General features: G+C 36.7%; 4 long non-coding RNA genes across 4 annotated transcripts; all 4 read right to left on the reverse strand.

Moving 5' to 3' along the window:
* Positions 1-3,983: 3,983 nt before the first annotated feature.
* LOC145006496 (uncharacterized) lies at positions 3,984-7,032 on the reverse strand. Its single transcript, XR_013662916.1, has 3 exons — positions 6,696-7,032; positions 6,521-6,605; positions 3,984-4,144 (listed from the first exon to the last, which is right to left on the reverse strand). It is a non-coding gene; the product is annotated as an uncharacterized LOC145006496 (long non-coding RNA).
* A 2,467-nt stretch (positions 7,033-9,499) lies between these two features.
* On the reverse strand, positions 9,500-12,549 carry LOC145006508 (uncharacterized). The gene is made up of 3 exons (XR_013662925.1): positions 12,213-12,549; positions 12,038-12,122; positions 9,500-9,660 (listed from the first exon to the last, which is right to left on the reverse strand). It is a non-coding gene; the product is annotated as an uncharacterized LOC145006508 (long non-coding RNA).
* Positions 12,550-15,200: 2,651 nt separating this feature from the next.
* Positions 15,201-18,249, reverse strand: LOC145006511 (uncharacterized). Its single transcript, XR_013662928.1, has 3 exons — positions 17,913-18,249; positions 17,738-17,822; positions 15,201-15,361 (listed from the first exon to the last, which is right to left on the reverse strand). It is a non-coding gene; the product is annotated as an uncharacterized LOC145006511 (long non-coding RNA).
* Positions 18,250-20,900: 2,651 nt separating this feature from the next.
* Positions 20,901-23,949, reverse strand: LOC145006509 (uncharacterized). The gene is made up of 3 exons (XR_013662926.1): positions 23,613-23,949; positions 23,438-23,522; positions 20,901-21,061 (listed from the first exon to the last, which is right to left on the reverse strand). It is a non-coding gene; the product is annotated as an uncharacterized LOC145006509 (long non-coding RNA).
* Positions 23,950-25,323: the final 1,374 nt, after the last annotated feature.

The raw sequence follows: 25,323 nt of genomic DNA on the forward strand, positions 1-25,323 counted from the left end.
CACTTGAAGATTCGAAGATCTAACACAATTATGAGAGAGTTTGTCTAAGATATCCATGATTTGAGTGGTAATAAACGAGATAATCACAAAGAGAATGGATTATGCTTACCAAATGTGGAGGAAAAACTCGAGATCAGCCCTTGAATCTCGAATTTCTAGAGAGAGAAAGTGAGAGAGGAAAGAGTTTGATCTTCTTGTGAAATGAGAGTAAATGAGATGATGTGAGGAGAGAGGATGAATAATCAGCCCTCAAAAACGTGGGAGGAGGGATAATTGAGTGTAAGGGAACATTGATGTGACATAGGTAAGGTGGGAAGGTATGGCTGGTCATAGAGTGGGTGTGGGGTGGTTGCTTGTGACTGCGAATCAATAACACTGCTTGAATGCGAAGTTGGATTGATGATTGAGGGGTGATTCGTGAAGAAAGACGCGAAGTCAAGGACTATGAAATTGTTGTTTGTAAGAATTTAAAAACTCGATTGTGGAGTTGTTGATGCTCATTTTGCGAAAGTAAAACAATCGAGTGTTCGCATCTATGAGTCAATTTGAAGTCAATTGGGTTAATATTCGCATATGGGTTCAACATATGAATTTTTGATTTCGCAAGTTTAGAGTTCAAGAACTAAACTGTGTTCGCATCTGGAATGAAAATTTTGTGAATCGCATTCGATTAATTAGCTTAAAATGCGAAGGTGATAAATGCGAAGGGATGCGAAGGGTGTAAGAATGAAGATGCGAAGTATTTCACAATAGAATGCGAATTGGGGAAGAAAACAGAAGATTTCAAATATTGTCCCTGGAGTTTCGCATTTTTGGAAATAAATACTCAACTTCGCAAATGGGGTCATAAAATGATGAAATTGCAGAATTTTCAAAGAGATAAATGCGAAGGGATGCGAAGGGTGTAAGAATGAAGATGCGAAGTATTTCACAGTAGAATGCGAATTGGGGAAGAAAACAGAAGATTTCAAATATTGTCCCTGGAGTTTCGCATTTTTGGAAATAAATACTCAACTTCGCAAATGGGGTCATAAAATGATGAAATTGCAGAATTTTTAAAGAGATAAATGCGAAGGGATGCGAAGGGTGTAAGAATGAAGATGCGAAGTATTTCACAGTAGAATGCGAATTGGGGAAGAAAACAGAAGATTTCAAATATTGTCCCTGGAGTTTCGCATTTTTGGAAATAAATACTCAACTTCGCAAATGGGGTCATAAAATGATGAAATTGCAGAATTTTTAAAGAGATAAATGCGAAGGGATGCGAAGGGTGTAAGAATGAAGATGCGAAGTATTTCACAATAGAATGCGAATTGGGGAAGAAAACAGAAGATTTCAAATATTGTCCCTGGAGTTTCGCATTTTTGGAAATAAATACTCAACTTCGCAAATGGGGTCATAAAATGATGAAGTTGCAGAATTTTTATAGAGATCTAGTTGTACGTACTTTTCGATTCATGTTTTCTTGTTAGAGTAGCGACTTGTTTAGTAAATACTGAGCGTAAGTCCAAGCACACACGGGTTAGTGGAGCTGACCGGTTTGACTTGTTGACTTTATTTGACTTTGAATTGACCAGAATTTGACGGTTGTCATAGGATCGCTCTTTTAAATGACATTTGCTCAACATAATACGCACTAACTTAAGGTAGAGTCAAATGAGACTGATTAAACCACCAAGCATAACCAAAGATACAGTTAAAGTAGTGACCTGAGTAGCGAAATCTTCAAGTATGCCGTCCTTGGAGATACCGTGTTCCAAACAAAGCTGCTTCCAGAACTCCATTCCGATCTGGTTCCCGCATTGTCCTACTTGCAGTGTTATGATTTCACGAGGCATATCTTTTGCTTCTTCTTCTTCTTCTCCGATTACTTTTATTTATCCCCTTTGTTTCTGGGTTCCTAGGGTTTCGAAACTCTGTCTGTGTAGTGTGTGGGGGGGAGGCGGGACAACGTTGGTTTTAGAAATAAAGAGAAAAAGGGTGGAAAAAGTGAGAGCCGGCAAACGTTCGATTGACCTCCGTCTTGTTAGCGGGTGAGGCTATCATGCGCACCAAATGATTTTTTTTATATAATATACTAGGTGTAATACCCGTGTGTTACACGGGTTTCTTGAAAAAAATAATATAAAATTTCGAACATCAACGAATTATTAAAATAATACAACACATATAAGTGAAAAGTTTATTGAATAAGTGTGTAATTGAACTCAAAATACCAAAAAGAAATCATTAATGAAATGTTCTAATTAAATAATTTTTACAAATCACAAATTTCCAAATACTTCTTTGAATACAACATTAGATGTCTTTGCATTATACATTGAAAGTGCGATGCTTTAATAAGAAAAAAATAAAACAAACAAATATAACAAAACCTCTGTAATGCATGAAAAAACCAACCTTAAGTAATTGCATCAAGGAACAGTATAATCCCTAAAAACAATAATAAGCCTAAATTCTGGAAGATAGATACCTACATATGGAATTGTTTGTCCCTGAGCTTTATTGATTGTCATTGCAAAGCACAATCGAATAGGAAACTGTTTCCTCATTAGAGGATCGATGGTTGCTACTAATTGCTTGTAACTGGTATTGGTTTCATATCGATGGATGTGGATTCGCATATGAAATCAATTGTGTTCGCATCTATGAAATCAGTTCGCATATGACAACAATTGAGTTCGCATTTGGTTTTGTGGGTCAAAACAGTTCGCATAAGAAGTTCACGATTTGTTTGAGGTTAATTGATTTTGATTTCGCAAGCTTGGAGTCGGAGATCTGGATTGTGTTCGCATCTATAGAATGCGAGGAGAATTTAATGGTGATATTCAATTCGCATTTGGTGACACAAGTACGTGGTTGATGATTTTTGGTTGGTTCGCATTTGAAATTAGTGGGTTTCGCATTTGGGTTCGTATCTGGGTTTCTCAAACAACTGAAATGCGAATATGAGACAACTGATTAATTTCTCAGTTAATGCGATGAAATGCGAATGAACTCAAAGACGGATGGATGCAAGATGCGAAGAATTTGAATGAAAATGCGAAGTTTTTAATGTATAAATGCGAATTGGGGAAGAAAGCTTAGAGTTTCGCATTTGGCACCTGATCTTTTCAAGAAATAATATAAGTGGTCCAACTTCGCAAAATGGGGTCATTTAATCAGAAAATCGATCATTCTTCAAATATGACATTTAATCAGAAAATCGATCTAAAAATGAGACATTTGGTGTTTATCGATTTTTCAGGGTCGACGGGTTGTATGAAAAGCGAAGGCTGAGTAATTGAAAATTAGAGGATCGATGGTTGCTACTAATTGCTTGTAACTGGTATTGGTTTCATATCGATGGATGTGGATTCGCATATGAAATCAATTGTGTTCGCATCTATGAAATCAGTTCGCATATGACAACAATTGAGTTCGCATTTGGTTTTGTGGGTCAAAACAGTTCGCATAAGAAGTTCACGATTTGTTTGAGGTTAATTGATTTTGATTTCGCAAGCTTGGAGTCGGAGATCTGGATTGTGTTCGCATCTATAGAATGCGAGGAGAATTTAATGGTGATATTCAGTTCGCATTTGGTGACACAAGTACGTGGTTGATGATTTTTGGTTGGTTCGCATTTGAAATTAGTGGGTTTCGCATTTGGGTTCGTATCTGGGTTTCTCAAACAACTGAAATGCGAATATGAGACAACTGATTAATTTCTCAGTTAATGCGATGAAATGCGAATGAACTCAAAGACGGATGGATGCAAGATTCCGAGGGCTCAATTTCACTTAATTTTCTAGTACAATGACACTCGCACAAATTCCGAGGGCTCAATTTCCATAGAAACAACCGCTTCGCGAAATGCAAGGGAAAGAGAACCATCTTCCACGAATGGTCCACCGGGATCTGTCACACCCCCAAACCAAGGATGGCGGAAACGTCTGGGGGTGGAGGACTTCATGTACAGTATCACAACAACGTGTATAATAGTGTTCAAAGTAAAAACAACCACCATAAATATAATTGCAAAAGTTACACCAAAGTATATGTTTACATGTTTCAAAAGCAATTACATTATGATGACAAAATAAATTTGTTGACGGTTTAGCGTCCCATCCTCAAAGCGATGAAGTTTGCCTGTTTCACTGATTTCCTGAGAATACAAGTAGTTTTAAAAAGTGTCAACACAAAGGTTGGTGAGTTCATAAGAGCTTTGTTTGAAGTAGAAACCGCTTTTCCTTGAAAAATCGATATAGTTTGATTTCCAGAAAATCCAATATTTTCTTAGTTAAGTATGAATAGAAATATTCCTATATGATGCATTAATGAACCCTAGAATGACCCGTAGAGTTCCTCTATAATCGTCCAGTGTATATAAGTTATATGAGATTTAAATTAGATAAAACGTTGAATATAGTGGGTCTGCCCTAGGTCCACAACCCAACGAGGAACAGGAGATGAGGCGGGCACCACCAATTCTAGGCCAACCAAGACTAAATTCTCATATGACTCAAACATATACACTCAGCGACTATAGTTGAAGTCTAACAATTCTAGAGGAAGAATAGTTTTAATATCAATATAACTTTGTATAGAGACCCGGTACTTTGTATCTGTACCTCTTTTTGTATAGAGACCCGGTACTTTGTATTTGTACCCAAAGAGATAAAAGGTGATTTTAAATCAACATAAACCTCATTTAGGTTTTAAAAATAAAATCCCGTAAACTTATGGATTGTTCCCTATGTGAGCCGTTATAATCATACTATGACTATGTGAACCTGCCACGACGTTCTCAGTGTCGCGAAAAATGAAATGACATTTGTCACCCGTAGACCTGCAGGTCCCACTGTAGCTAGCAGCGAGGTGTGGGGTGTCAATCCCAATATAGATCTATATACAAGTATCACGTTCTCCCTCCAGGAGATTCTGATTATAACTACCAGGAATTATATCCCGCACTCGGACGTACGGGGAGAGAGAGTCTCACAATGGTTATATCCCTATGTGAGTCGCTATAATCATACTATGACTATGTGAACCTGCCACGACGTTCTCAGTGTCGTGAAAAATGAAATGACATTTGTCACCCGTAGACCTGCAGGTCCAACTGTAGCTAGCAGAAAGGTGTGGGGTGTCAAACCCAATATAGATCTATATACAAGTATCACGTTCTCCCTCCAGGAGATTCTGATTATAACTACCAGGAATTATATCCCGCACTCGGACGTACGGGGAGAGAGAGTCTCACAATGGTTATATCCCTATGTGAGTCGCTATAATCATACTATGACTATGTGAACCTGCCACGACGTTCTCAGTGTCGTGAAAAATGAAATGACATTTGTCACCCGTAGACCTGCAGGTCCAACTGTAGCTAGCAGAAAGGTGTGGGGTGTCAAACCCAATATAGATCTATATACAAGTATCACGTTCTCCCTCCAGGAGATTCTGATTATAACTACCAGGAATTATTTCCCGCACTCGGACGTACGGGGAGAGAGAGTCTCACAATGTAGGATAACAAGTTTACGTTAATTGTGTGTGAATATAAATATTTCTTGTATGAATGTACCTTTCTTGTACGAGTGCGTAGAGTGATGTATCATAAACTATACCTATTATAGTTTATCTAAAATGTATGTAATATGTATGAATCCTTTTATGGAAATGTATTAGTGTTGTGAATTTATCAAACCATAGATTAACTTTCGTGAAATGTGTGCGAATAGAAATCTTTCTTGTATGAATGTACCCTTCTTGTACGAGTGCGTAGAGTGATGTATCATAAACTATACCTATTATAGTTTATCTACAATGTATGTAATATGTATGAATCCTTTTATGGAAATGTATTAGTGTTGTGAATTTATTCAAACTATACTTTTTATAGTTAAATAATACGTGTTCCAAAATGAATGGATAATGTTTAATATGAATGTCTTTGTTTCAGTTCATAATGATAAACTAACTAGGAAACTCATTCAAACATTAAAACTTATGATTATACACTTTGCTCAACATAATACAAAGTGTTATGATATTTACATGCTGTTGGTAAAATTTAGCAATTCTGCCCTGTTTTGGAAAAATCATAGAAAAATCATGCGAAGTCGAAAACTGGATCCGTAAATTCTGAGAGTTCACAAAATGTGTCTAGTTTGCTCATAATTTTTATCAAAATTTATAATGACCTCTAACTTGGGTGAAAAAGTCCATAATCACAGACTGGTCCGGATTGTTGTTTGAAATGATAGGCAGTTTTGTAAAAATCACCATAAATTGTAGAAAAATCGTATGGAGATGTGCAAGTAGTCATTTTAAAGCTAAAAACTTGAACTATTTGCACCTTGTACAGTTTTGAAAACAAAAATGTTTAAGATGCCCAAAACAGTCCGTGAATGGAGTTGAACTTTTCTGATGAAGGCTGTTAGAAAAATTTAGATATGTTCTTAGTGTTTTAACTTGTATCCCCCCCCCCCCCCCTGAAAACTTGAGAAAACATGAAAATGTAGGGGTATGAACTCACCTTAAGGGATTTCAGTAGGTAAGTGTTGGAGAAGGAAAGTGTTCAACCCAAGAACACTTGAAGAATCACTTGAAGATTCGAAGATCTAACACAATTATGAGAGAGTTTGTCTAAGATATCCATGATTTGAGTGGTAATAAACGAGATAATCACAAAGAGAATGGATTATGCTTACCAAATGTGGAGGAAAAACTCGAGATCAGCCCTTGAATCTCGAATTTCTAGAGAGAGAAAGTGAGAGAGGAAAGAGTTTGATCTTCTTGTGAAATGAGAGTAAATGAGATGATGTGAGGAGAGAGGATGAATAATCAGCCCTCAAAAACGTGGGAGGAGGGATAATTGAGTGTAAGGGAACATTGATGTGACATAGGTAAGGTGGGAAGGTATGGCTGGTCATAGAGTGGGTGTGGGGTGGTTGCTTGTGACTGCGAATCAATAACACTGCTTGAATGCGAAGTTGGATTGATGATTGAGGGGTGATTCGTGAAGAAAGACGCGAAGTCAAGGACTATGAAATTGTTGTTTGTAAGAATTTAAAAACTCGATTGTGGAGTTGTTGATGCTCATTTTGCGAAAGTAAAACAATCGAGTGTTCGCATCTATGAGTCAATTTGAAGTCAATTGGGTTAATATTCGCATATGGGTTCAACATATGAATTTTTGATTTCGCAAGTTTAGAGTTCAAGAACTAAACTGTGTTCGCATCTGGAATGAAAATTTTGTGAATCGCATTCGATTAATTAGCTTAAAATGCGAAGGTGATAAATGCGAAGGGATGCGAAGGGTGTAAGAATGAAGATGCGAAGTATTTCACAATAGAATGCGAATTGGGGAAGAAAACAGAAGATTTCAAATATTGTCCCTGGAGTTTCGCATTTTTGGAAATAAATACTCAACTTCGCAAATGGGGTCATAAAATGATGAAATTGCAGAATTTTTAAAGAGATAAATGCGAAGGGATGCGAAGGGTGTAAGAATGAAGATGCGAAGTATTTCACAGTAGAATGCGAATTGGGGAAGAAAACAGAAGATTTCAAATATTGTCCCTGGAGTTTCGCATTTTTGGAAATAAATACTCAACTTCGCAAATGGGGTCATAAAATGATGAAATTGCAGAATTTTTAAAGAGATAAATGCGAAGGGATGCGAAGGGTGTAAGAATGAAGATGCGAAGTATTTCACAATAGAATGCGAATTGGGGAAGAAAACAGAAGATTTCAAATATTGTCCCTGGAGTTTCGCATTTTTGGAAATAAATACTCAACTTCGCAAATGGGGTCATAAAATGATGAAGTTGCAGAATTTTTATAGAGATCTAGTTGTACGTACTTTTCGATTCATGTTTTCTTGTTAGAGTAGCGACTTGTTTAGTAAATACTGAGCGTAAGTCCAAGCACACACGGGTTAGTGGAGCTGACCGGTTTGACTTGTTGACTTTATTTGACTTTGAATTGACCAGAATTTGACGGTTGTCACAGGATCGCTCTTTTAAATGACATTTGCTCAACATAATACGCACTAACTTAAGGTAGAGTCAAATGAGACTGATTAAACCACCAAGCATAACCAAAGATACAGTTAAAGTAGTGACCTGAGTAGCGAAATCTTCAAGTATGCCGTCCTTGGAGATACCGTGTTCCAAACAAAGCTGCTTCCAGAACTCCATTCCGATCTGGTTCCCGCATTGTCCTACTTGCAGTGTTATGATTTCACGAGGCATATCTTTTGCTTCTTCTTCTTCTTCTCCGATTACTTTTATTTATCCCCTTTGTTTCTGGGTTCCTAGGGTTTCGAAACTCTGTCTGTGTAGTGTGTGTGGGGGAGGCGGGACAACGTTGGTTTTAGAAATAAAGAGAAAAAGGGTGGAAAAAGTGAGAGCCGGCAAACGTTCGATTGACCTCCGTCTTGTTAGCGGGTGAGGCTATCATGCGCACCAAATGATTTTTTTTATATAATATACTAGGTGTAATACCCGTGTGTTACACGGGTTTCTTGAAAAAAATAATATAAAATTTCGAACATCAACGAATTATTAAAATAATACAACACATATAAGTGAAAAGTTTATTGAATAAGTGTGTAATTGAACTCAAAATACCAAAAAGAAATCATTAATGAAATGTTCTAATTAAATAATTTTTACAAATCACAAATTTCCAAATACTTCTTTGAATACAACATTAGATGTCTTTGCATTATACATTGAAAGTGCGATGCTTTAATAAGAAAAAAATAAAACAAACAAATATAACAAAACCTCTGTAATGCATGAAAAAACCAACCTTAAGTAATTGCATCAAGGAACAGTATAATCCCTAAAAACAATAATAAGCCTAAATTCTGGAAGATAGATACCTACATATGGAATTGTTTGTCCCTGAGCTTTATTGATTGTCATTGCAAAGCACAATCGAATAGGAAACTGTTTCCTCATTAGAGGATCGATGGTTGCTACTAATTGCTTGTAACTGGTATTGGTTTCATATCGATGGATGTGGATTCGCATATGAAATCAATTGTGTTCGCATCTATGAAATCAGTTCGCATATGACAACAATTGAGTTCGCATTTGGTTTTGTGGGTCAAAACAGTTCGCATAAGAAGTTCACGATTTGTTTGAGGTTAATTGATTTTGATTTCGCAAGCTTGGAGTCGGAGATCTGGATTGTGTTCGCATCTATAGAATGCGAGGAGAATTTAATGGTGATATTCAGTTCGCATTTGGTGACACAAGTACGTGGTTGATGATTTTTGGTTGGTTCGCATTTGAAATTAGTGGGTTTCGCATTTGGGTTCGTATCTGGGTTTCTCAAACAACTGAAATGCGAATATGAGACAACTGATTAATTTCTCAGTTAATGCGATGAAATGCGAATGAACTCAAAGACGGATGGTGTCACACCCCCAAACCAAGGATGGCGGAAACGTCTGGGGGTGGAGGACTTCATGTACAGTATCACAACAACGTGTATAATAGTGTTCAAAGTAAAAACAACCACCATAAATATAATTGCAAAAGTTACACCAAAGTATATGTTTACATGTTTCAAAAGCAATTACATTATGATGACAAAATAAATTTGTTGACGGTTTAGCGTCCCATCCTCAAAGCGATGAAGTTTGCCTGTTTCACTGATTTCCTGAGAATACAAGTAGTTTTAAAAAGTGTCAACACAAAGGTTGGTGAGTTCATAAGAGCTTTGTTTGAAGTAGAAACCGCTTTTCCTTGAAAAATCGATATAGTTTGATTTCCAGAAAATCCAATATTTTCTTAGTTAAGTATGAATAGAAATATTCCTATATGATGCATTAATGAACCCTAGAATGACCCGTAGAGTTCCTCTATAATCGTCCAGTGTATATAAGTTATATGAGATTTAAATTAGATAAAACGTTGAATATAGTGGGTCTGCCCTAGGTCCACAACCCAACGAGGAACAGGAGATGAGGCGGGCACCACCAATTCTAGGCCAACCAAGACTAAATTCTCATATGACTCAAACATATACACTCAGCGACTATAGTTGAAGTCTAACAATTCTAGAGGAAGAATAGTTTTAATATCAATATAACTTTGTATAGAGACCCGGTACTTTGTATCTGTACCTCTTTTTGTATAGAGACCCGGTACTTTGTATTTGTACCCAAAGAGATAAAAGGTGATTTTAAATCAACATAAAACTCATTTAGGTTTTAAAAATAAAATCCCGTAAACTTATGGATTGTTCCCTATGTGAGCCGTTATAATCATACTATGACTATGTGAACCTGCCACGACGTTCTCAGTGTCGCGAAAAATGAAATGACATTTGTCACCCGTAGACCTGCAGGTCCCACTGTAGCTAGCAGCGAGGTGTGGGGTGTCAATCCCAATATAGATCTATATACAAGTATCACGTTCTCCCTCCAGGAGATTCTGATTATAACTACCAGGAATTATATCCCGCACTCGGACGTACGGGGAGAGAGAGTCTCACAATGGTTATATCCCTATGTGAGTCGCTATAATCATACTATGACTATGTGAACCTGCCACGACGTTCTCAGTGTCGTGAAAAATGAAATGACATTTGTCACCCGTAGACCTGCAGGTCCAACTGTAGCTAGCAGAAAGGTGTGGGGTGTCAAACCCAATATAGATCTATATACAAGTATCACGTTCTCCCTCCAGGAGATTCTGATTATAACTACCAGGAATTATATCCCGCACTCGGACGTACGGGGAGAGAGAGTCTCACAATGGTTATATCCCTATGTGAGTCGCTATAATCATACTATGACTATGTGAACCTGCCACGACGTTCTCAGTGTCGTGAAAAATGAAATGACATTTGTCACCCGTAGACCTGCAGGTCCAACTGTAGCTAGCAGAAAGGTGTGGGGTGTCAAACCCAATATAGATCTATATACAAGTATCACGTTCTCCCTCCAGGAGATTCTGATTATAACTACCAGGAATTATTTCCCGCACTCGGACGTACGGGGAGAGAGAGTCTCACAATGTAGGATAACAAGTTTACGTTAATTGTGTGTGAATATAAATATTTCTTGTATGAATGTACCTTTCTTGTACGAGTGCGTAGAGTGATGTATCATAAACTATACCTATTATAGTTTATCTAAAATGTATGTAATATGTATGAATCCTTTTATGGAAATGTATTAGTGTTGTGAATTTATCAAACCATAGATTAACTTTCGTGAAATGTGTGCGAATAGAAATCTTTCTTGTATGAATGTACCCTTCTTGTACGAGTGCGTAGAGTGATGTATCATAAACTATACCTATTATAGTTTATCTACAATGTATGTAATATGTATGAATCCTTTTATGGAAATGTATTAGTGTTGTGAATTTATTCAAACTATACTTTTTATAGTTAAATAATACGTGTTCCAAAATGAATGGATAATGTTTAATATGAATGTCTTTGTTTCAGTTCATAATGATAAACTAACTAGGAAACTCATTCAAACATTAAAACTTATGATTATACACTTTGCTCAACATAATACAAAGTGTTATGATATTTACATGCTGTTGGTAAAATTTAGCAATTCTGCCCTGTTTTGGAAAAATCATAGAAAAATCATGCGAAGTCGAAAACTGGATCCGTAAATTCTGAGAGTTCACAAAATGTGTCTAGTTTGCTCATAATTTTTATCAAAATTTATAATGACCTCTAACTTGGGTGAAAAAGTCCATAATCACAGACTGGTCCGGATTGTTGTTTGAAATGATAGGCAGTTTTGTAAAAATCACCATAAATTGTAGAAAAATCGTATGGAGATGTGCAAGTAGTCATTTTAAAGCTAAAAACTTGAACTATTTGCACCTTGTACAGTTTTGAAAACAAAAATGTTTAAGATGCCCAAAACAGTCCGTGAATGGAGTTGAACTTTTCTGATGAAGGCTGTTAGAAAAATTTAGATATGTTCTTAGTGTTTTAACTTGTATCCCCCCCCCCCCCCCCTGAAAACTTGAGAAAACATGAAAATGTAGGGGTATGAACTCACCTTAAGGGATTTCAGTAGGTAAGTGTTGGAGAAGGAAAGTGTTCAACCCAAGAACACTTGAAGAATCACTTGAAGATTCGAAGATCTAACACAATTATGAGAGAGTTTGTCTAAGATATCCATGATTTGAGTGGTAATAAACGAGATAATCACAAAGAGAATGGATTATGCTTACCAAATGTGGAGGAAAAACTCGAGATCAGCCCTTGAATCTCGAATTTCTAGAGAGAGAAAGTGAGAGAGGAAAGAGTTTGATCTTCTTGTGAAATGAGAGTAAATGAGATGATGTGAGGAGAGAGGATGAATAATCAGCCCTCAAAAACGTGGGAGGAGGGATAATTGAGTGTAAGGGAACATTGATGTGACATAGGTAAGGTGGGAAGGTATGGCTGGTCATAGAGTGGGTGTGGGGTGGTTGCTTGTGACTGCGAATCAATAACACTGCTTGAATGCGAAGTTGGATTGATGATTGAGGGGTGATTCGTGAAGAAAGACGCGAAGTCAAGGACTATGAAATTGTTGTTTGTAAGAATTTAAAAACTCGATTGTGGAGTTGTTGATGCTCATTTTGCGAAAGTAAAACAATCGAGTGTTCGCATCTATGAGTCAATTTGAAGTCAATTGGGTTAATATTCGCATATGGGTTCAACATATGAATTTTTGATTTCGCAAGTTTAGAGTTCAAGAACTAAACTGTGTTCGCATCTGGAATGAAAATTTTGTGAATCGCATTCGATTAATTAGCTTAAAATGCGAAGGTGATAAATGCGAAGGGATGCGAAGGGTGTAAGAATGAAGATGCGAAGTATTTCACAATAGAATGCGAATTGGGGAAGAAAACAGAAGATTTCAAATATTGTCCCTGGAGTTTCGCATTTTTGGAAATAAATACTCAACTTCGCAAATGGGGTCATAAAATGATGAAATTGCAGAATTTTCAAAGAGATAAATGCGAAGGGATGCGAAGGGTGTAAGAATGAAGATGCGAAGTATTTCACAGTAGAATGCGAATTGGGGAAGAAAACAGAAGATTTCAAATATTGTCCCTGGAGTTTCGCATTTTTGGAAATAAATACTCAACTTCGCAAATGGGGTCATAAAATGATGAAATTGCAGAATTTTTAAAGAGATAAATGCGAAGGGATGCGAAGGGTGTAAGAATGAAGATGCGAAGTATTTCACAGTAGAATGCGAATTGGGGAAGAAAACAGAAGATTTCAAATATTGTCCCTGGAGTTTCGCATTTTTGGAAATAAATACTCAACTTCGCAAATGGGGTCATAAAATGATGAAATTGCAGAATTTTTAAAGAGATAAATGCGAAGGGATGCGAAGGGTGTAAGAATGAAGATGCGAAGTATTTCACAATAGAATGCGAATTGGGGAAGAAAACAGAAGATTTCAAATATTGTCCCTGGAGTTTCGCATTTTTGGAAATAAATACTCAACTTCGCAAATGGGGTCATAAAATGATGAAGTTGCAGAATTTTTATAGAGATCTAGTTGTACGTACTTTTCGATTCATGTTTTCTTGTTAGAGTAGCGACTTGTTTAGTAAATACTGAGCGTAAGTCCAAGCACACACGGGTTAGTGGAGCTGACCGGTTTGACTTGTTGACTTTATTTGACTTTGAATTGACCAGAATTTGACGGTTGTCACAGGATCGCTCTTTTAAATGACATTTGCTCAACATAATACGCACTAACTTAAGGTAGAGTCAAATGAGACTGATTAAACCACCAAGCATAACCAAAGATACAGTTAAAGTAGTGACCTGAGTAGCGAAATCTTCAAGTATGCCGTCCTTGGAGATACCGTGTTCCAAACAAAGCTGCTTCCAGAACTCCATTCCGATCTGGTTCCCGCATTGTCCTACTTGCATTGTTATGATTTCACGAGGCATATCTTTTGCTTCTTCTTCTTCTTCTCCGATTACTTTTATTTATCCCCTTTGTTTCTGGGTTCCTAGGGTTTCGAAACTCTGTCTGTGTAGTGTGTGTGGGGGAGGCGGGACAACGTTGGTTTTAGAAATAAAGAGAAAAAGGGTGGAAAAAGTGAGAGCCGGCAAACGTTCGATTGACCTCCGTCTTGTTAGCGGGTGAGGCTATCATGCGCACCAAATGATTTTTTTTATATAATATACTAGGTGTAATACCCGTGTGTTACACGGGTTTCTTGAAAAAAATAATATAAAATTTCGAACATCAACGAATTATTAAAATAATACAACACATATAAGTGAAAAGTTTATTGAATAAGTGTGTAATTGAACTCAAAATACCAAAAAGAAATCATTAATGAAATGTTCTAATTAAATAATTTTTACAAATCACAAATTTCCAAATACTTCTTTGAATACAACATTAGATGTCTTTGCATTATACATTGAAAGTGCGATGCTTTAATAAGAAAAAAATAAAACAAACAAATATAACAAAACCTCTGTAATGCATGAAAAAACCAACCTTAAGTAATTGCATCAAGGAACAGTATAATCCCTAAAAACAATAATAAGCCTAAATTCTGGAAGATAGATACCTACATATGGAATTGTTTGTCCCTGAGCTTTATTGATTGTCATTGCAAAGCACAATCGAATAGGAAACTGTTTCCTCATTAGAGGATCGATGGTTGCTACTAATTGCTTGTAACTGGTATTGGTTTCATATCGATGGATGTGGATTCGCATATGAAATCAATTGTGTTCGCATCTATGAAATCAGTTCGCATATGACAACAATTGAGTTCGCATTTGGTTTTGTGGGTCAAAACAGTTCGCATAAGAAGTTCACGATTTGTTTGAGGTTAATTGATTTTGATTTCGCAAGCTTGGAGTCGGAGATCTGGATTGTGTTCGCATCTATAGAATGCGAGGAGAATTTAATGGTGATATTCAGTTCGCATTTGGTGACACAAGTACGTGGTTGATGATTTTTGGTTGGTTCGCATTTGAAATTAGTGGGTTTCGCATTTGGGTTCGTATCTGGGTTTCTCAAACAACTGAAATGCGAATATGAGACAACTGATTAATTTCTCAGTTAATGCGATGAAATGCGAATGAACTCAAAGACGGATGGTGTCACACCCCCAAACCAAGGATGGCGGAAACGTCTGGGGGTGGAGGACTTCATGTACAGTATCACAACAACGTGTATAATAGTGTTCAAAGTAAAAACAACCACCATAAATATAATTGCAAAAGTTACACCAAAGTATATGTTTACATGTTTCAAAAGCAATTACATTATGATGACAAAATAAATTTGTTGACGGTTTAGCGTCCCATCCTCAAAGCGATGAAGTTTGCCTGTTTCACTGATTTCCTGAGAATACAAGTAGTTTTAAAAAGTGTCAACACAAAGGTTGGTGAGTTCATAAGAGCTTTGTTTGAAGTAGAAACCGCTTTTCCTTGAAAAATCGATATAGTTTGATTTCCAGAAAATCCAATATTTTCTTAGTTAAGTATGAATAGAAATATTCCTATATGATGCATTAATGAACCCTAGAATGACCCGTAGAGTTCCTCTATAATCGTCCAGTGTATATAAGTTATATGAGATTTAAATTAGATAAAACGTTGAATATAGTGGGTCTGCCCTAGGTCCACAACCCAACGAGGAACAGGAGATGAGGCGGGCACCACCAATTCTAGGCCAACCAAGACTAAATTCTCATATGACTCAAACATATACACTCAGCGACTATAGTTGAAGTCTAACAATTCTAGAGGAAGAATAGTTTTAATATCAATATAACTTTGTATAGAGACCCGGTACTTTGTATCTGTACCTCTTTTTGTATAGAGACCCGGTACTTTGTATTTGTACCCAAAGAGATAAAAGGTGATTTTAAATCAACATAAAACTCATTTAGGTTTTAAAAATAAAATCCCGTAAACTTATGGATTGTTCCCTATGTGAGCCGTTATAATCATACTATGACTATGTGAACCTGCCACGACGTTCTCAGTGTCGCGAAAAATGAAATGACATTTGTCACCCGTAGACCTGCAGGTCCCACTGTAGCTAGCAGCGAGGTGTGGGGTGTCAATCCCAATATAGATCTATATACAAGTATCACGTTCTCCCTCCAGGAGATTCTGATTATAACTACCAGGAATTATATCCCGCACTCGGACGTACGGGGAGAGAGAGTCTCACAATGGTTATATCCCTATGTGAGTCGCTATAATCATACTATGACTATGTGAACCTGCCACGACGTTCTCAGTGTCGTGAAAAATGAAATGACATTTGTCACCCGTAGACCTGCAGGTCCAACTGTAGTTAGCAGAAAGGTGTGGGGTGTCAAACCCAATATAGATCTATATACAAGTATCACGTTCTCCCTCCAGGAGATTCTGATTATAACTACCAGGAATTATATCCCGCACTCGGACGTACGGGGAGAGAGAGTCTCACAATGGTTATATCCCTATGTGAGTCGCTATAATCATACTATGACTATGTGAACCTGCCACGACGTTCTCAGTGTCGTGAAAAATGAAATGACATTTGTCACCCGTAGACCTGCAGGTCCAACTGTAGCTAGCAGAAAGGTGTGGGGTGTCAAACCCAATATAGATCTATATACAAGTATCACGTTCTCCCTCCAGGAGATTCTGATTATAACTACCAGGAATTATTTCCCGCACTCGGACGTACGGGGAGAGAGAGTCTCACAATGTAGGATAACAAGTTTACGTTAATTGTGTGTGAATATAAATATTTCTTGTATGAATGTACCTTTCTTGTACGAGTGCGTAGAGTGATGTATCATAAACTATACCTATTATAGTTTATCTAAAATGTATGTAATATGTATGAATCCTTTTATGGAAATGTATTAGTGTTGTGAATTTATCAAACCATAGATTAACTTTCGTGAAATGTGTGCGAATAGAAATCTTTCTTGTATGAATGTACCCTTCTTGTACGAGTGCGTAGAGTGATGTATCATAAACTATACCTATTATAGTTTATCTACAATGTATGTAATATGTATGAATCCTTTTATGGAAATGTATTAGTGTTGTGAATTTATTCAAACTATACTTTTTATAGTTAAATAATACGTGTTCCAAAATGAATGGATAATGTTTAATATGAATGTCTTTGTTTCAGTTCATAATGATAAACTAACTAGGAAACTCATTCAAACATTAAAACTTATGATTATACACTTTGCTCAACATAATACAAAGTGTTATGATATTTACATGCTGTTGGTAAAATTTAGCAATTCTGCCCTGTTTTGGAAAAATCATAGAAAAATCATGCGAAGTCGAAAACTGGATCCGTAAATTCTGAGAGTTCACAAAATGTGTCTAGTTTGCTCATAATTTTTATCAAAATTTATAATGACCTCTAACTTGGGTGAAAAAGTCCATAATCACAGACTGGTCCGGATTGTTGTTTGAAATGATAGGCAGTTTTGTAAAAATCACCATAAATTGTAGAAAAATCGTATGGAGATGTGCAAGTAGTCATTTTAAAGCTAAAAACTTGAACTATTTGCACCTTGTACAGTTTTGAAAACAAAAATGTTTAAGATGCCCAAAACAGTCCGTGAATGGAGTTGAACTTTTCTGATGAAGGCTGTTAGAAAAATTTAGATATGTTCTTAGTGTTTTAACTTGTATCCCCCCCCCCCCCCCTGAAAACTTGAGAAAACATGAAAATGTAGGGGTATGAACTCACCTTAAGGGATTTCAGTAGGTAAGTGTTGGAGAAGGAAAGTGTTCAACCCAAGAACACTTGAAGAATCACTTGAAGATTCGAAGATCTAACACAATTATGAGAGAGTTTGTCTAAGATATCCATGATTTGAGTGGTAATAAACGAGATAATCACAAAGAGAATGGATTATGCTTACCAAATGTGGAGGAAAAACTCGAGATCAGCCCTTGAATCTCGAATTTCTAGAGAGAGAAAGTGAGAGAGGAAAGAGTTTGATCTTCTTGTGAAATGAGAGTAAATGAGATGATGTGAGGAGAGAGGATGAATAATCAGCCCTCAAAAACGTGGGAGGAGGGATAATTGAGTGTAAGGGAACATTGATGTGACATAGGTAAGGTGGGAAGGTATGGCTGGTCATAGAGTGGGTGTGGGGTGGTTGCTTGTGACTGCGAATCAATAACACTGCTTGAATGCGAAGTTGGATTGATGATTGAGGGGTGATTCGTGAAGAAAGACGCGAAGTCAAGGACTATGAAATTGTTGTTTGTAAGAATTTAAAAACTCGATTGTGGAGTTGTTGATGCTCATTTTGCGAAAGTAAAACAATCGAGTGTTCGCATCTATGAGTCAATTTGAAGTCAATTGGGTTAATATTCGCATATGGGTTCAACATATGAATTTTTGATTTCGCAAGTTTAGAGTTCAAGAACTAAACTGTGTTCGCATCTGGAATGAAAATTTTGTGAATCGCATTCGATTAATTAGCTTAAAATGCGAAGGTGATAAATGCGAAGGGATGCGAAGGGTGTAAGAATGAAGATGCGAAGTATTTCACAATAGAATGCGAATTGGGGAAGAAAACAGAAGATTTCAAATATTGTCCCTGGAGTTTCGCATTTTTGGAAATAAATACTCAACTTCGCAAATGGGGTCATAAAATGATGAAATTGCAGAATTTTCAAAGAGATAAATGCGAAGGGATGCGAAGGGTGTAAGAATGAAGATGCGAAGTATTTCACAGTAGAATGCGAATTGGGGAAGAAAACAGAAGATTTCAAATATTGTCCCTGGAGTTTCGCATTTTTGGAAATAAATACTCAACTTCGCAAATGGGGTCATAAAATGATGAAATTGCAGAATTTTTAAAGAGATAAATGCGAAGGGATGCGAAGGGTGTAAGAATGAAGATGCGAAGTATTTCACAGTAGAATGCGAATTGGGGAAGAAAACAGAAGATTTCAAATATTGTCCCTGGAGTTTCGCATTTTTGGAAATAAATACTCAACTTCGCAAATGGGGTCATAAAATGATGAAATTGCATAATTTTTAAAGAGATAAATGCGAAGGGATGCGAAGGGTGTAAGAATGAAGATGCGAAGTATTTCACAATAGAATGCGAATTGGGGAAGAAAACAGAAGATTTCAAATATTGTCCCTGGAGTTTCGCATTTTTGGAAATAAATACTCAACTTCGCAAATGGGGTCATAAAATGATGAAGTTGCAGAATTTTTATAGAGATCTAGTTGTACGTACTTTTCGATTCATGTTTTCTTGTTAGAGTAGCGACTTGTTTAGTAAATACTGAGCGTAAGTCCAAGCACACACGGGTTAGTGGAGCTGACCGGTTTGACTTGTTGACTTTATTTGACTTTGAATTGACCAGAATTTGACGGTTGTCACAGGATCGCTCTTTTAAATGACATTTGCTCAACATAATACGCACTAACTTAAGGTAGAGTCAAATGAGACTGATTAAACCACCAAGCATAACCAAAGATACAGTTAAAGTAGTGACCTGAGTAGCGAAATCTTCAAGTATGCCGTCCTTGGAGATACCGTGTTCCAAACAAAGCTGCTTCCAGAACTCCATTCCGATCTGGTTCCCGCATTGTCCTACTTGCATTGTTATGATTTCACGAGGCATATCTTTTGCTTCTTCTTCTTCTTCTCCGATTACTTTTATTTATCCCCTTTGTTTCTGGGTTCCTAGGGTTTCGAAACTCTGTCTGTGTAGTGTGTGTGGGGGAGGCGGGACAACGTTGGTTTTAGAAATAAAGAGAAAAAGGGTGGAAAAAGTGAGAGCCGGCAAACGTTCGATTGACCTCCGTCTTGTTAGCGGGTGAGGCTATCATGCGCACCAAATGATTTTTTTTATATAATATACTAGGTGTAATACCCGTGTGTTACACGGGTTTCTTGAAAAAAATAATATAAAATTTCGAACATCAACGAATTATTAAAATAATACAACACATATAAGTGAAAAGTTTATTGAATAAGTGTGTAATTGAACTCAAAATACCAAAAAGAAATCATTAATGAAATGTTCTAATTAAATAATTTTTACAAATCACAAATTTCCAAATACTTCTTTGAATACAACATTAGATGTCTTTGCATTATACATTGAAAGTGCGATGCTTTAATAAGAAAAAAATAAAACAAACAAATATAACAAAACCTCTGTAATGCATGAAAAAACCAACCTTAAGTAATTGCATCAAGGAACAGTATAATCCCTAAAAACAATAATAAGCCTAAATTCTGGAAGATAGATACCTACATATGGAATTGTTTGTCCCTGAGCTTTATTGATTGTCATTGCAAAGCACAATCGAATAGGAAACTGTTTCCTCATTAGAGGATCGATGGTTGCTACTAATTGCTTGTAACTGGTATTGGTTTCATATCGATGGATGTGGATTCGCATATGAAATCAATTGTGTTCGCATCTATGAAATCAGTTCGCATATGACAACAATTGAGTTCGCATTTGGTTTTGTGGGTCAAAACAGTTCGCATAAGAAGTTCACGATTTGTTTGAGGTTAATTGATTTTGATTTCGCAAGCTTGGAGTCGGAGATCTGGATTGTGTTCGCATCTATAGAATGCGAGGAGAATTTAATGGTGATATTCAGTTCGCATTTGGTGACACAAGTACGTGGTTGATGATTTTTGGTTGGTTCGCATTTGAAATTAGTGGGTTTCGCATTTGGGTTCGTATCTGGGTTTCTCAAACAACTGAAATGCGAATATGAGACAACTGATTAATTTCTCAGTTAATGCGATGAAATGCGAATGAACTCAAAGACGGATGGTGTCACACCCCCAAACCAAGGATGGCGGAAACGTCTGGGGGTGGAGGACTTCATGTACAGTATCACAACAACGTGTATAATAGTGTTCAAAGTAAAAACAACCACCATAAATATAATTGCAAAAGTTACACCAAAGTATATGTTTACATGTTTCAAAAGCAATTACATTATGATGACAAAATAAATTTGTTGACGGTTTAGCGTCCCATCCTCAAAGCGATGAAGTTTGCCTGTTTCACTGATTTCCTGAGAATACAAGTAGTTTTAAAAAGTGTCAACACAAAGGTTGGTGAGTTCATAAGAGCTTTGTTTGAAGTAGAAACCGCTTTTCCTTGAAAAATCGATATAGTTTGATTTCCAGAAAATCCAATATTTTCTTAGTTAAGTATGAATAGAAATATTCCTATATGATGCATTAATGAACCCTAGAATGACCCGTAGAGTTCCTCTATAATCGTCCAGTGTATATAAGTTATATGAGATTTAAATTAGATAAAACGTTGAATATAGTGGGTCTGCCCTAGGTCCACAACCCAACGAGGAACAGGAGATGAGGCGGGCACCACCAATTCTAGGCCAACCAAGACTAAATTCTCATATGACTCAAACATATACACTCAGCGACTATAGTTGAAGTCTAACAATTCTAGAGGAAGAATAGTTTTAATATCAATATAACTTTGTATAGAGACCCGGTACTTTGTATCTGTACCTCTTTTTGTATAGAGACCCGGTACTTTGTATTTGTACCCAAAGAGATAAAAGGTGATTTTAAATCAACATAAAACTCATTTAGGTTTTAAAAATAAAATCCCGTAAACTTATGGATTGTTCCCTATGTGAGCCGTTATAATCATACTATGACTATGTGAACCTGCCACGACGTTCTCAGTGTCGCGAAAAATGAAATGACATTTGTCACCCGTAGACCTGCAGGTCCCACTGTAGCTAGCAGCGAGGTGTGGGGTGTCAATCCCAATATAGATCTATATACAAGTATCACGTTCTCCCTCCAGGAGATTCTGATTATAACTACCAGGAATTATATCCCGCACTCGGACGTACGGGGAGAGAGAGTCTCACAATGGTTATATCCCTATGTGAGTCGCTATAATCATACTATGACTATGTGAACCTGCCACGACGTTCTCAGTGTCGTGAAAAATGAAATGACATTTGTCACCCGTAGACCTGCAGGTCCAACTGTAGTTAGCAGAAAGGTGTGGGGTGTCAAACCCAATATAGATCTATATACAAGTATCACGTTCTCCCTCCAGGAGATTCTGATTATAACTACCAGGAATTATATCCCGCACTCGGACGTACGGGGAGAGAGAGTCTCACAATGGTTATATCCCTATGTGAGTCGCTATAATCATACTATGACTATGTGAACCTGCCACGACGTTCTCAGTGTCGTGAAAAATGAAATGACATTTGTCACCCGTAGACCTGCAGGTCCAACTGTAGCTAGCAGAAAGGTGTGGGGTGTCAAACCCAATATAGATCTATATACAAGTATCACGTTCTCCCTCCAGGAGATTCTGATTATAACTACCAGGAATTATTTCCCGCACTCGGACGTACGGGGAGAGAGAGTCTCACAATGTAGGATAACAAGTTTACGTTAATTGTGTGTGAATATAAATATTTCTTGTATGAATGTACCTTTCTTGTACGAGTGCGTAGAGTGATGTATCATAAACTATACCTATTATAGTTTATCTAAAATGTATGTAATATGTATGAATCCTTTTATGGAAATGTATTAGTGTTGTGAATTTATCAAACCATAGATTAACTTTCGTGAAATGTGTGCGAATAGAAATCTTTCTTGTATGAATGTACCCTTCTTGTACGAGTGCGTAGAGTGATGTATCATAAACTATACCTATTATAGTTTATCTACAATGTATGTAATATGTATGAATCCTTTTATGGAAATGTATTAGTGTTGTGAATTTATTCAAACTATACTTTTTATAGTTAAATAATACGTGTTCCAAAATGAATGGATAATGTTTAATATGAATGTCTTTGTTTCAGTTCATAATGATAAACTAACTAGGAAACTCATTCAAACATTAAAACTTATGATTATACACTTTGCTCAACATAATACAAAGTGTTATGATATTTACATGCTGTTGGTAAAATTTAGCAATTCTGCCCTGTTTTGGAAAAATCATAGAAAAATCATGCGAAGTCGAAAACTGGATCCGTAAATTCTGAGAGTTCACAAAATGTGTCTAGTTTGCTCATAATTTTTATCAAAATTTATAATGACCTCTAACTTGGGTGAAAAAGTCCATAATCACAGACTGGTCCGGATTGTTGTTTGAAATGATAGGCAGTTTTGTAAAAATCACCATAAATTGTAGAAAAATCGTATGGAGATGTGCAAGTAGTCATTTTAAAGCTAAAAACTTGAACTATTTGCACCTTGTACAGTTTTGAAAACAAAAATGTTTAAGATGCCCAAAACAGTCCGTGAATGGAGTTGAACTTTTCTGATGAAGGCTGTTAGAAAAATTTAGATATGTTCTTAGTGTTTTAACTTGTATCCCCCCCCCCCCCCCTGAAAACTTGAGAAAACATGAAAATGTAGGGGTATGAACTCACCTTAAGGGATTTCAGTAGGTAAGTGTTGGAGAAGGAAAGTGTTCAACCCAAGAACACTTGAAGAATCACTTGAAGATTCGAAGATCTAACACAATTATGAGAGAGTTTGTCTAAGATATCCATGATTTGAGTGGTAATAAACGAGATAATCACAAAGAGAATGGATTATGCTTACCAAATGTGGAGGAAAAACTCGAGATCAGCCCTTGAATCTCGAATTTCTAGAGAGAGAAAGTGAGAGAGGAAAGAGTTTGATCTTCTTGTGAAATGAGAGTAAATGAGATGATGTGAGGAGAGAGGATGAATAATCAGCCCTCAAAAACGTGGGAGGAGGGATAATTGAGTGTAAGGGAACATTGATGTGACATAGGTAAGGTGGGAAGGTATGGCTGGTCATAGAGTGGGTGTGGGGTGGTTGCTTGTGACTGCGAATCAATAACACTGCTTGAATGCGAAGTTGGATTGATGATTGAGGGGTGATTCGTGAAGAAAGACGCGAAGTCAAGGACTATGAAATTGTTGTTTGTAAGAATTTAAAAACTCGATTGTGGAGTTGTTGATGCTCATTTTGCGAAAGTAAAACAATCGAGTGTTCGCATCTATGAGTCAATTTGAAGTCAATTGGGTTAATATTCGCATATGGGTTCAACATATGAATTTTTGATTTCGCAAGTTTAGAGTTCAAGAACTAAACTGTGTTCGCATCTGGAATGAAAATTTTGTGAATCGCATTCGATTAATTAGCTTAAAATGCGAAGGTGATAAATGCGAAGGGATGCGAAGGGTGTAAGAATGAAGATGCGAAGTATTTCACAATAGAATGCGAATTGGGGAAGAAAACAGAAGATTTCAAATATTGTCCCTGGAGTTTCGCATTTTTGGAAATAAATACTCAACTTCGCAAATGGGGTCATAAAATGATGAAATTGCAGAATTTTCAAAGAGATAAATGCGAAGGGATGCGAAGGGTGTAAGAATGAAGATGCGAAGTATTTCACAGTAGAATGCGAATTGGGGAAGAAAACAGAAGATTTCAAATATTGTCCCTGGAGTTTCGCATTTTTGGAAATAAATACTCAACTTCGCAAATGGGGTCATAAAATGATGAAATTGCAGAATTTTCAAAGAGATAAATGCGAAGGGATGCGAAGGGTGTAAGAATGAAGATGCGAAGTATTTCACAGTAGAATGCGAATTGGGGAAGAAAACAGAAGATTTCAAATATTGTCCCTGGAGTTTCGCATTTTTGGAAATAAATACTCAACTTCGCAAATGGGGTCATAAAATGATGAAATTGCAGAATTTTTAAAGAGATAAATGCGAAGGGATGCGAAGGGTGTAAGAATGAAGATGCGAAGTATTTCACAATAGAATGCGAATTGGGGAAGAAAACAGAAGATTTCAAATATTGTCCCTGGAGTTTCGCATTTTTGGAAATAAATACTCAACTTCGCAAATGGGGTCATAAAATGATGAAATTGCAGAATTTTCAAAGAGATAAATGCGAAGGGATGCGAAGGGATGCGAAGGGTGTAAGAATGAAGATGCGAAGTATTTCACAGTAGAATGCGAATTGGGGAAGAAAACAGGATTTCAAATATTGTCCCTGGAGTTTCGCATTTTTGGAAATAAATACTTAACTTCGCAAATGGGGTCATAAAATGATGAAATTGCAGAATTTTTAAAGAGATAAATGCGAAGGGATGCGAAGGGTGTAAGAATGAAGATGCGAAGTATTTCACAGTAGAATGCGAATTGGGGAAGAAAACAGAAGATTTCAAATATTGTCCCTGGAGTTTCGCATTTTTGGAAATAAATACTCAACTTCGCAAATGGGGTCATAAAATGATGAAATTGCAGAATTTTTAAAGAGATAAATGCGAAGG

The sequence above is a fragment of the Lactuca saligna genome, chromosome 7 (assembly GCF_052625555.1).
Source record: "Lactuca saligna cultivar CGN05327 chromosome 7, ASM5262555v1, whole genome shotgun sequence".
NCBI lineage: Eukaryota > Viridiplantae > Streptophyta > Magnoliopsida > Asterales > Asteraceae > Lactuca > Lactuca saligna.